Source organism: Spermophilus citellus (genome assembly GCF_964194105.1).
Source record: "Spermophilus citellus genome assembly, chromosome: 12".
NCBI classification, from domain to species: Eukaryota; Metazoa; Chordata; class Mammalia; order Rodentia; family Sciuridae; genus Spermophilus; species Spermophilus citellus.
The window spans coordinates 107,484,765-107,497,112 of record NC_138198.1 but is presented as its reverse complement, the minus strand read 5'-3'; the positions used below and the strand labels follow the sequence as shown (position 1 = coordinate 107,497,112).

Sequence of the window (12,348 nt, the reverse complement as noted above, 5' to 3'; positions counted from 1 at the left end):
TGTTTTCTGCCATCCATGAACCTCAGAAATAAGGTATAATGTACTTGATGTTTCAAAAGCATTGCATAAGACTTAGTGTGTCACCAAAACATGCAGCTGTGGATGGTGATCTTGATATTAAGATATCAAGCTGTGTTGGAAATTCTTTAATATTGCCAAGAATGTTTCACTCATTTTAAAAAGCCATGAAACCAATTAAGTTTTAAATAGTCAAAGCACATTGGGAAAACAATGAAAAAAATGTATGAATAATTTGAAAGGTTTTCTGCTCTTTGAAAAATGTGGACCTGAGAGGCTGAGGAAGGAGGATCATATTCAAGGCCAGCCTTAGCAACTTAGCTAGGCCCTAAGTGAGATCTAAATTAGGAAAAAATAAAAAAGAAAAAGAGAAATTGGAAAGCACTGTACAGGTAGCTAGGTCAAAACAGGAAGGATGGTATTATTCATAACTTCAAGGAAGAAATTTAAGAATTAATTGTGGGCCTTAAAGAAAATGATAAAGAATGTGGAATATGGGAAGAACAAAAGAATAGTGACTAAAAGGAAAAGCCAGCAATGAGAAATCTTCATAATATATTGTTAAAAAATAATTCAAGAGCTGGGCATGGTGGCCCATGCCTGTAGTTCCAGCTACTTCAGAGGCTCAGGAAGGAGGATCCCTTGATTCCAGGAATCTGAGGTCAGTCTGGGCAATAGGGTAAGATTCCCAACCTTTAAGAAAGACAAACAAAAACAAAATAAAATGTACATGAGTTTTAGGGCTAGGGATGTAGCTCAGTGGTAGAATGTGTATGCACTAGGGCCTGGGTTTAATCTCCAGCACCCAAAGTGGGGAAGCTAAAACATTTGTACAAAAAAAGATACCATAAACAAAAATAAATGACAGCACAAGAGAAAATATCACTTCATATCTAAGGATCCTATTTAGAATAAATGAAGAGTCCCTACAAATTTAAAAGACAAACTCAACAAAAACCAGCAAAGAAATAAGAATAAATAACTCAGACAATAAGCAATTTAGATTATCCTCAGTAGTAACCAAGGAAATATAAATTAAATCTTCAACAAAATTTTAGTTTTTACCCAAACTGCCAAAGAAATTTTAAAAATTAATATGCAGTATTGGTGAAAGTACAGAAAACAAGAATCTTTAATAAGAATACAGCTGGATACAGTGGTACATACCTGTTATCCCAGCTACTCAGGAGACTGAGGCAGGAGGATCAAGTTCCAGGCCAGCCTCGGATATTAGCAAGGCTCTGTCTCAAAAAAATAAAAAGGGGCGGGGAGCTCAGTAGTAGAGAACCTTTTGTTTCGATCCACAGTATTGTAAAAGAAAAAAAATTCATAGTGTTCTAGATGGAAATTTAGTCATGACTATAAATTTTGATAATAAATCCCTCATTCTAATAATTCCAATTATAGAGTATGCTAGAAAAATACTCACAGAAGAATATAAAAAAAACTAGATGAAGATGTTCAAACTAGCATTAATATAAAAAAAATGGTATCAACAGTGCTGCATGAAAGGTTAAATAAGGTATAACATCCATATCACAGAATATCACGTAACAATTTAAAGAGGGTAAGAACCACACAGGCTTTCATAAATATTATTTTAAATTAATTCGCTTTTTAAACCCACATAGACCCATTTATGAGTCAATCCAATCAGAAATTAAAACATTAAATGCAATTCTAATATAACTTCTTTTGAGAAAAAAAATGAGAAAAGTCTCTAGATATTGACACTGTTAATATTCCCTAAAATACTGTTTAGTGCAAGGAGCAAAATCCAGAATATATATGGCATGAAAAACTTATGCTTTTTTAAAAAAATGTATTTATTTACAACTTATATATAAATGTATAAAGATCTGGAAAGATAGAGAAGGACAAAGAGAAAGGACAGATAATGTGAAATGTGACTTTAAACTTTGACTTGACATAATTTGTATTTCTTCCCCCCAGCTACTCACTCCCTTTCTTTGAAAGCAAATATTGTAACCAATTTCTTGTCCTAGACTTGTTTTAAAGTTTAAGGAAACAGGAAATTGGGGAGTGGGGGTTAATGGACCTACTGCCTATGGATAACATTAATGAACAAAATCTTCTATTCATAAAGAAAACAAGTTATTTTTTTCACTCTACTCACACAACAGTGCAGACACAGATTCTGTGAAGATGTACTTACTGCTTCTTTTCCAATACTCTGTACACTGCCTACTTCTGTGACCAGGTGTATATGGGATTTTCTCTGCACATTAAACAGTTCTCTAGCAGATACCAACTAGGTGTCCTATAATTCAATTCAATACAATTCTGATACCACCTGGAGATAGTGTCAGACGCCACAGATTAAGTGTTCAGTCCCACAAGACTGCCCTTACTTCAGATGCCAACTCTAAGTAGTAAGTTGTCAACTATACTTCTAACAACCCAGTGCACACAGTGGGGTTCCCACTACTTACTTCTGGTTTGATAAAGAACGATTCCCAGATCTCAGAAGAAAACTTTTACTTATATTTACCAGTTTATTACAAAGGATATACAAAAGATACAGATGAACAGCCAAATAAAGAGGCACACAGGACAAGGTATGGGCGAGAGGAGAGCTCCCAGCACCTTAAGTATTAAGCAACCCAAGAACCTCATGATATCTTCTCTAAGAGCTTATTGTCCAGCACTGCCCTTCCCAGAGGTCAAGATCGGGGCTGAAAGACTGATCACCAGGTCTTTCTAGTGACCAACCCCATCCTGGAACTCCCAAGGGGTCTTATTCTAAGACACCTCAGAAGTACACATTCAGAGATAATCAAAAGGGACTCATCATAAATGACAAGAGACACTCCTATCAGGAAATACCAAGAGTCTCAGGAGCTGTGTGTCAAGAAAAGGGGCAAAAACCAAATACATCTTGTATAACACTACACTATTTTAATATGTAATTATGACTCTGATATTTACAGTTTCCCTCATAAAGTAGAAGATACGATATATCAATTTATCTATAATATCTATAATCTCTATGTGTGTGTGTGTGTGTATTTACTGGACAATAAACTCTATAAAAATTCTTACACAAGATTTCATGAGGATGGTGGGTTGCCTAATCCCTTAGGATGCTGGGAGCTCTCCCCTCTCCCATATTTTGCCCTAATTAATGCCTTTTCACCAGTGTCTTTTGTTTATTTCTATAAAAATTTTTTCCTGTATAGTTTATATACACAAGCCCCAAGCTAAACTGTTTTATTCTAATTAGTGGATTTACATACTTTAAACAGACTTTCTGTGAATAACAGTAAGTTATTATAAGTATTAGATATCAGCTAATTTAAAACTCTTATTTAAATTAAAAAAATTAAGCTCAAAGATAGAAATTGGTACATCCAATTTTACTCAGGTAGTTAGTAGTCCAGGGTTCTAAATTGATTTACCTTTCTTAATCCAAATTTTTTAGCTCCTGAGTTTTAGTTATGCTGCACCTCTTTCTTAGATGCAAGACAAAATTTAATTTACTAAATAAACAATTTATCCACTTCATAGCATTTTAGTTATCGATTTCAGATATGCCATTTTTTCACTTCAATTATTTTATGTATACATTTCAGTTTGGATCTTTTACTATATACATGTGTTCATGTTTCATAACTTAAAAAATCTTGGTTTCATTAAATATTTGTTCTGAAGACTTTTCCAAGACCTTCCCAAGATTAGCATTCTAAAGTCTTTAGTGCCTAGATATCTATCTATAACTCATTATTTTGAAAACAGCAATATTTGACAGCACTCCCTACATGTTGTGTGCTGTAGAAAGCAACATTTGGAGACAGTTTTAAGTTTGCCTTTATAAAATCCAGAGGGTTTACAAGCTAAATCCGGTTTCTAAATTAGTTTCTGTACTAAATAGTAACACACCTCAGGGGAAGAATTCCAAACCCAAATTCAAATGAGTAAAAGATTTATGATTCTGTTTTTGGTGTGGAGTGAGTGGCACAACTCTCACCTCCATGCCAGGGAAAATACAGATTTCCAGTGACCCCCTGCCACTCCACCAAGAGGGCAGTGCTTTCTCATGAAGTACAATTAATTTGGGATCCCAATGTTATACAGACTTGGGAAATCAGTTTCCATCTCCTGGTGAGCAATATTACTACTTCAGACCCTTCCTAGTATTTAGTGTTCCCTGTCTACCCACGGGACACTTCTCTACCACTCCAGCTCACTGCCAGAGGTTGTTTCTTCATTTCTACATGTGCAAATTTCCCTTTCTTGCTTTCAAACCTGGCTCTGTTTCTATTTCAGTTACCATTACTGTGTTTTTAGAGTAAGAAAGGGAAATTCCAACATGTGACTAATCGACCACCTTAAAGTTGAAGTTGATACAGACATCACTTTGAACATATGTTATAATTACTTAGTCATCTTTTGTGCCCCTACCACATAACAGGGCCAGAATGAGATCAAAAGTTAGTACTGCTCACATATTTCTACTTAAAGCTACAGTAGTCCATGTCTTTCTAGCTATTATGAAACTTACATTTGATAGAAATTTATTAAATCACCACACGTACTACTCTCTTAATGTTCTACTGGTATCTATAGCTCTCCTTTATGAATGAATGAATGAATGAATGAATAAAGAAAGAAAGAAAGAAAAGAAAAAAAAAGCCCAGAGCAGTGGCACATGCCTGTGATCCTAGAGACTCAGGAGGCTGCGAAGGATAGCAAGTTCAAAACCAGCCTCAGCAACTAAGCAAGGCTTTAAGCAACTTAGCAAGACCCTGCCTTAAAATAAAAAATAAAAAGGGCCGGGGATGTGGCTCAGTGGTTAAAACTACAGGCTTTCCCCAAGTTTTTTCTTTTTCTTTTTTTTTAACTTCTATGTACCTATGAATTATCTTCACTACCTCAATAATTAGGTATCTATTAAAAATGTACACTGCAGAAGAATAAACAGGAGCCTGCTTTGAGAAACTTCATTGATTTTAATTTTAAGAGAATCTGCTTTATAAGAGATTATTTACTCAGTTTCTTTAATTAGCAAGTTCTTGAAGTCTACTTTTAAGTATAAAATGATTCAAATCTGACTTCGTATCTTTCAGGATTATATTGTTTAGAAGGTCCATGCCACTTTACATTCATTAACATACTGCAGAAAGCACTAACCACTGACTCTAGATTCTGTATATGCCAAGTTTCTTTAATCCTTTACAAAATTAGCCAAACAATATAATATTATTAGTAATATTAATTACAGCAACAGCAGCAGAGAAATATGCACCAGGGAGCTTCCCCTCCACTACAATAGTATTAAAAGAGGACACCCAGGCGAGAGGAGGAGAAAACCTAAATTTTGGCATTGTTATTTAAAAAAAAAAAAAGAGTCTTGAAGGACAACTTGATCACATGTTTATGTGGTTCTTTCAGGGGTAACATCATTACTTACCATAATAAAAATTAACATTATAATATACTGGTGAGGTAGGCAAATTTAAAGGTAGTATGGATGCATTTTATTTTAAATCAAAGACAATCTGAAAAAAATATCTTTTGCAATCAGCAGTTAACTTAATTAAGACCAACATTTAAAATATGAAGTCTTATATTTTCAGCTCTAATTTTGCTTCTATCAAATACTGAATTCAGCCTGTATAATAAAGGTTACATCACCTGGCACAGATAACTGTGATGATCAAATAATAAAATATATGTAAAAGAGTATTATAATTTATAAAAATGCTCTATCATTAAATTACTCAAGTAAAATAAAGTATAAAATAAAATTTAATAGTGTTTTTTGTGTTTTTTTGGTACCAGGGATTGAACTCAGGGGCACTCGACCACTGAGCCACATCCCCAGCCCTATTTTGTATTTTATTTATAGACAGGGTCTCGCTGAGTTGCTTAGCACCTCACTATTGCTGAGGTTGGCTTTGAACTAGCAATCCTTCTGCTTCAGCCTCCTGAGCCACTGGGATTACAGGTGTGCTCCATGCACCTGGTTTAATAGTGTTTTTAAAACAAGTAGGCATGAATAAGAAAATAAATAAATAATAAGAAAAATACCCAATCTTTGCCAAAATTAGAATGCAAGACAGTTACAAAGAGAAACTGACAGGTGGAGTTATTATCAGCTGGAGACACATAAAATGAGGAAAACCACACCTAACTCCTTATGTTTTATAGTAGGACAGAAGAATAAAAGAAGTAAAACCAAGAAACAAGCCTGGGTGTGGTGGCACACACACCAATAATCCCAGTGGGAAGCTGAGGCGGGAGAATCCAAATTGAAGGACAGCCTCAGCAATTTAACCAGAATCTGTCTCAAAATAAAAAATAAAAAAGGGGGTGGGCAGGGCTGGGATTGTGGCTCAGCGGTAGAGCACTCGCCTAGCACGGGTGGGCCCCAGGTTTGATTCTCAGCACCACATAAAAATAAAGGCATTGTGTTGTGTCCATCTACCTAAAAGATCCTCTCTCTCTCTCTCCTTTAAAAAAAAAAGGGGGGGGGGAGTGGGCAGAAGGCTGGGGATGTAGTTTAGTGGTAAAGTGCCCTGGATTCAATATCCAGTAGAGGGGAGGGGTGAGAAAGAAAAGAAAACCAGGAAACAAAAGATGGTTGAGATTCCAACTTTAAATAAACATGCTAAATCAAGCTACTTACTCCACAGTTTCTTGGATACCATTAGGACATACCTTCATTTCTCCCCTGGTGTGTCCCTGTCATTCAACCATACCTGGTCCTTTCCAAAAGTAAATTTTGATAAAGAAGGTGGTTCTTGAACTGGGAGGCAATGGAACTCCCTCTCCATGGTGTTTACAATCTGGACTGGGACTAAAACTGTTATGTCATTGGCTGCTGGAAGTCACCCTCCCCAGGCCTTACCCAGGAGGCAGAAAAGAGTTGGTTAAGACCTGGGAAGACTGTTCAGGAGAGACCAAAACACTAGACACTGTTCACTAAAGAGAGGTCTTGGCTAATTATCAATTAAGAATCTGTTGTCACCCTGTGTTCCCAAATGATCTGGTGTTAGTATGGAAGACATTTTCACTGGTCTGTAACCAAATAAGAATCTAAGACAATGTAATATATTCATAATACTAAACTATTTTTTTTGTTTTTATGTCATAATTATGACCTTTTTACCTTTTGGACGGTAAAAATATTCTCTTTTAGGAAAGAATGGGGACAGTAGATTGCAGTAGTTTTTAAGAAGGTCCTTACTCTTGACAGAATTAAAAACTGGCAGTCTTACCTCTGGTCCCAAATGTCCCACCCCCATAAATATATTTTTAAAAAACTTGTCTATAAAGTCCAATCTGGGAACCACTAAGAAATCTCATTTTTTTCTCATCAATAAAACAGGGAAAGGAAACTCTGTTTTGCAGAATTGTGTATAGTAATGATAATAGATGTATAAAGCATCAAAACCTTAGAGCTTTATAATCTTAATTGTCATAATTGTTGAGCTTGATTGACTTGAAGGTTTATTCACTAAAACATATACCTAGGTTGTCTAGCAAGAGTGGTCAAAGAGCAAGCTCCAGAGTCAACCTGTCTGAACTTCAAATCCTGGCTTTGCCATTTGCTACACTGGCGATTCTGAGTTAAGCTACAACCTCCCTGAGTTGCAATTCTTTCATTACTCAAATGGGCATGAACAAGAAAAGCTATTAAATAAGGCTGTTTTAAGAAGTCAATTAGATAATCCATTTAAGATACTTATCACAGTGCTCTGAGTGCTTTGATGAGTGCATTGATTATCAGTCATTCAAGGTGGTCATAAGTTGCTTTCTAAATGCCTGATAGTTTCTCCATCAACATCTTCTAAAGATGAAATCCATACTAAGAGGCTCTGAAGATAATCATGACTAACATTCATTTAAAGCACTTCTTCAATTTAAATCTCCAGATCAAGAATGAGAATTTGGCAACAGATCCAGGCAAATCAAACATCTCTATGGAGTTGATTCATTACTTCTGAAATCTGTATCATGTTCACCAAACTAAATATAACATGCAGCCATATAAGCAAAAGACTTTCAAATAAACTAGCTAACCTTTAATAAATTCACCAACATATTAAAATTTTAGTTTAACTTATGTAAACTTTAATATGGATTAGAATAGCTCCTTATGTGACATTAAATGCAAATTAGACATAAACAGCATTATAATAGCGTTTAACTTACCAAAAATAAAAACAACAACAAAACCCAACCCTAAAACGGTAAATAAGTTTTTCCTTTATAATTCTCACATGTATTTTCATTAAAAAACAGAAACATACACAAACACCTTAGAAGGGTGAAACCCACAAGCACCTCTTTTTCAGTAACAACTATTAAGCATGAGTATGTTACTCTCAAGAGAATGAAGAACGTCTACAAAAGCATTACCCAACATTTTCTATTAATGCCTGATAAAGATTATATGATAAAGCACTTCTGGCCTCTATATAGAATTTTCAAGGCTTTCTAACTATCCTTAAGAGTCAGGTACAAGTTACAAATCAGGCCAAAAGTTGATTAAAAGTCCAATTTAAAAGACAATTAGGGCTGGGCTTGTGGCTCAGCCGTAGAGCATTCACTTAGCATGCGCCTGCCCTGGGTTCGATCCTCAGCCCCACATAAAAATAAATAATGTGTCCGACTACAACTAAAAAAATAAATATTAAAAAAGACAATTAAACCTTTGTTCTGTATTTCTGCAAGCTGTGTAACATAACAATATATAATCAATTAGTTATATACTCACACAAAAGATACATCTATTTGTTTTGGGAAAACGACTTCTCTGACTTCCAGAATATTTTGAAACTAAAGCTGAATATTTATGACATTACTTTGCAATTAGTTTAACAACAGGTACAAGTCCTTAAGGGAACACACACGTTAAGAGGGGAGAGTGGAACTATGAAGTTAGACCGTTTGAGTTTGAATCCAGGTTTTTTTAAGAAATGAGCACAGTGTTTACTTTTTTCTCTCCTTTTATAGAGCATTGTTAATTAAAACAAGGGGAAGGAAAAAACATCCTTTCGGCAGCTTAATCCTTACAAGCATGGATAAACATTCTCAGGAAAACTTTTTTTATGATCACAGTGCTCTGTAGTATTTCTTATCAATTAACTAGTGGTTACTTATTCCCAGGCAAACACACACACACACACACACACACATATATATTTTTACACTTGGCAGAACATTCTTTTATCTTCTTAAGACAGCAACAAGGACACAGTTCAAAGAGTTCACACTTTCTCACAGAACCCCTTGTTTTGCTAAGCACAGCAAAACTTAACACTTTGTGTGTGCAATCCAGGTTTTTAACTAAGCCTCGGCTTCTTCGTTTGTATACTGGGAGATAATAACAGTACCAACCCCAAAGGGTTATTCTGAGATAATCTACTGAGAGGAGTGCCCCGCCCATCAGGAACAACAGAGCTTCTACTGTTATCCCAATTACAACATTAAAAGAAATAACAATGCCATTAACTGCTTTGCTTAGAAGTGATTGCCACAAGCCTCAGGAAGGCAAATCCACAGGTATGAGATGACAAAACGTTTCGTAAAGAAGCACTTCGGTCGAGGTTATTTTGATCTCGCCTTTCACAAGCCACGTTAACTTTCTAGACTAATCTTCAGAACCAAAAAATAAATAAATAAAGTCAAATCTAAGGTCACAAATGCAACACCACAGGCAGAGTTGGTTGTCGCGAGCGTTAAAGAAACACACCTGCCAACCCTGGTGCACAGATGCTATTTCAAATGAATGGACTGAACCACTCCGGAACCACTCGGATCTTGGAACTTTCTAGCCTGCAGCAACACTCTTTAAATGAGGAACACAAACACTGCCACTCCCTCATCCCGGCTGAGAAAAATATTCTGTGTAAGGAGTTTCCAGCCACAAAAATCGGTCTTGACCGGCGCCGGAGCAGGAAAAGAAAAGATGCCCGACCCCCGGGGGTGGGGTGGAAACCCCGGCACCAGCGAGCGTGGAAACCGGGAAAACATGCCCCCAAAGCGTGCGCCGGATCCGATCAGCCCCACACCCTCAGCTCGGGCTGCGCCGGCCGCTTACCTTCATCCCGCCGCGCATCCGCCAGACGCGGGCCACACGCGTGGAGGCCGCGCTCGGCTTCCCGGGCCGGTCCCGAGAAGGCCGGCGCCCGCTCCCCGCCCAGCCCCGCAGCGCCAGGCCGCCCTCAACTGCGTACCGTGCCAAGCCTTACCAGACGTTTCACCCAGCGACAGGTGGTGCTTCGGGCGGAGAGGCCGCGGCCCTGCAGCCGGCTCCGCGATGCTCAGCCCCGGCGCCGCCCGGCCCTTCTCAGCTCCGAGTTTCTGAAGCCTGCACCACCTCTGGCTTGCACGGGTCTGGGCGGCCCCACACGTTCCGAGGTAGCCAGGAAAGCGGCGCCGGCCCACGGGCGAACGGACGGGCGCGCGGACCAATGGGAGGCAAGGAGCCGGCCGCGGGGCGGGGCTCCGCCTAGAGGCCTCGCCGCCGGGCGCTCCGGTTCCGCGAGCAGCACCTTTTTCAGCCGGAATCCATGAGGTTAACTGTTCACAGGCCGCGCAGGCTGGTGTGGTGGCGATCCCGAGGACGGGAGAAGGACCCCGCAGAGTAGGAGGAACTCGGAGGTGCGCCTCCGTGAAAGAGCTGAGGCAGACGTACGCCGGTCCCTCCTGGGGTCTACCGGAGTGTGGGGGGTCGGGGCCGAACATTCGCGCGAGAAGAGGCTCTGCGCAGGCGCGGGCGGGGGTATCTGCGGGTACCAGTCTTGGAGTCCCGGGGGAAGAGAGGAAGCTGAGGGCTGGGTCCCTCCTGCACGATCCGTAGAGGATAGGAGACGATGGAGCTGGATACAGGGCAGAAGAATGGAAAGGGAGAAGGGGGAGTGCCCAAGAAACACTAGGCTCCCGCACTTGAGGAACTCTCTGTGTTTCGGAGCTGTTTTTATCAGGGTGTGTAAGACTGGCTCTTCCTCAAAATTCTAAGCCACTCTTCACCGCTGGTGACACAGTTATGGATCCGCAGGGGATTTACTAATCATCCCTACCGCCACATCACCATAAATAGATATTCAGTGTTCTTGGGAAAGCGCTGGTGCGCTAAATTTTCCTGTCCTTGAAAGAGGCAAGAACCACGCCTTCCCACATCTGAACACACCCACGGTTAGGGTTTAGGAGGATGTTTGTTCGTTCTTAATTCAGAAATGTTGCCACCAGAAATTCCTTACAGTATTCGAAGTTTTATACTCTTAAAGTGGTAATGACAATTTAAGAAATAAGATGCAAGGCATATGGAATAAGCAAATTAAAAGAGATGGAAATGTAGGATGGAGAAAATTGAGGAGTACCAGAGAAAAACGAATCATTCCCTTCCAAAGTCTGACAATTATGTAAATTCTGGAGCAACCATGCCACTCTGAACTTTGAAGGGTGGGACAGGTGAGAGAACACTGTAGTTAGATTACAAATGATAGGTGTGGCTGCTATAGTAACCACCGCAGTAAAAAGGGCTATAAATAAGCGTGACCTAAAATAACCCTGCTAGCCAGAAATTTTCAAGATGCAGCAAGCTGGATGAAGGAAACTTCAAAACTTCAACTGCCTTTGTAGATGCTTCATCGATAGAGAAATAAGAGGCAAGGCATATGGAATACATAAATTCTTTTTTTCTTTGAAATTTTGTCCTATGCTAGAATAATTCCAAGAGAAAAGGTTGTAGAGAGCTATCATGGGTGGGACTTATTTTGGTTTAATTGAAGTCAGTTCATCCTTATTAAATGAAATGTCTGCTGTTTGGCTGGTCGATTACAATCCACAGATTTTTTTTTCTCTTTATTCACTTCCAGTGATTGGTCAAAGGCTTCTTGTGAAAAAACATACTACTAGTTCATTATTAGAAAAACAGGCTTTTTCTGCTACTACATACACCCTCATCAGTATGTTATAAAGGATGTTACAAAATATGTTGATGAACAACCAGATGGAAAACATGCATGGGACAAGGTATGTGAGAAGGGATATGGAGACTCCTTGTCCTCTCTGGTCATGCCACCCTCCAGGCACCTCTACACTTTCAGCAATCAGGAAATTCTCAAACCCTGTCCTCTAGGGTTTATGGAGGTTACGTTATATAAGCATGATAGATTTCATCTTTGACCACTGATGATCAATTTAACCTTCAACTGGAGGTCAATGGTGGGTCTGAAAGTTTTAATTCTAATCACATGGTTGGTTTTCCTAGAACCAGCCTCCTTGGTCCTGAGGCTATCTTGGAACCCACTGAGTGTTCCCTCATTAGAGCAAAAATTCTCTTATCACCCAGAAAAT

At 38.8% G+C, this 12,348-nt stretch overlaps 1 protein-coding gene across 2 annotated transcripts in view; it reads right to left on the bottom strand.

Moving 5' to 3' along the window:
- The window catches only part of ME2 (malic enzyme 2), a 64,569-nt gene extending 54,175 nt beyond the window's left edge, over nt 1-10,394 (bottom strand). The window contains exon 1 of one of the 2 annotated variants that reach the window (XM_081263267.1): nt 10,224-10,394. The gene's annotated coding sequence lies outside the window, so the exon portion shown is untranslated. The remainder of the gene's footprint in view (nt 1-10,223) is intronic. The other variant, XM_081263266.1, reaches the window with a different exon arrangement.
- Between the last annotated feature and the right edge of the window lie 1,954 nt (nt 10,395-12,348).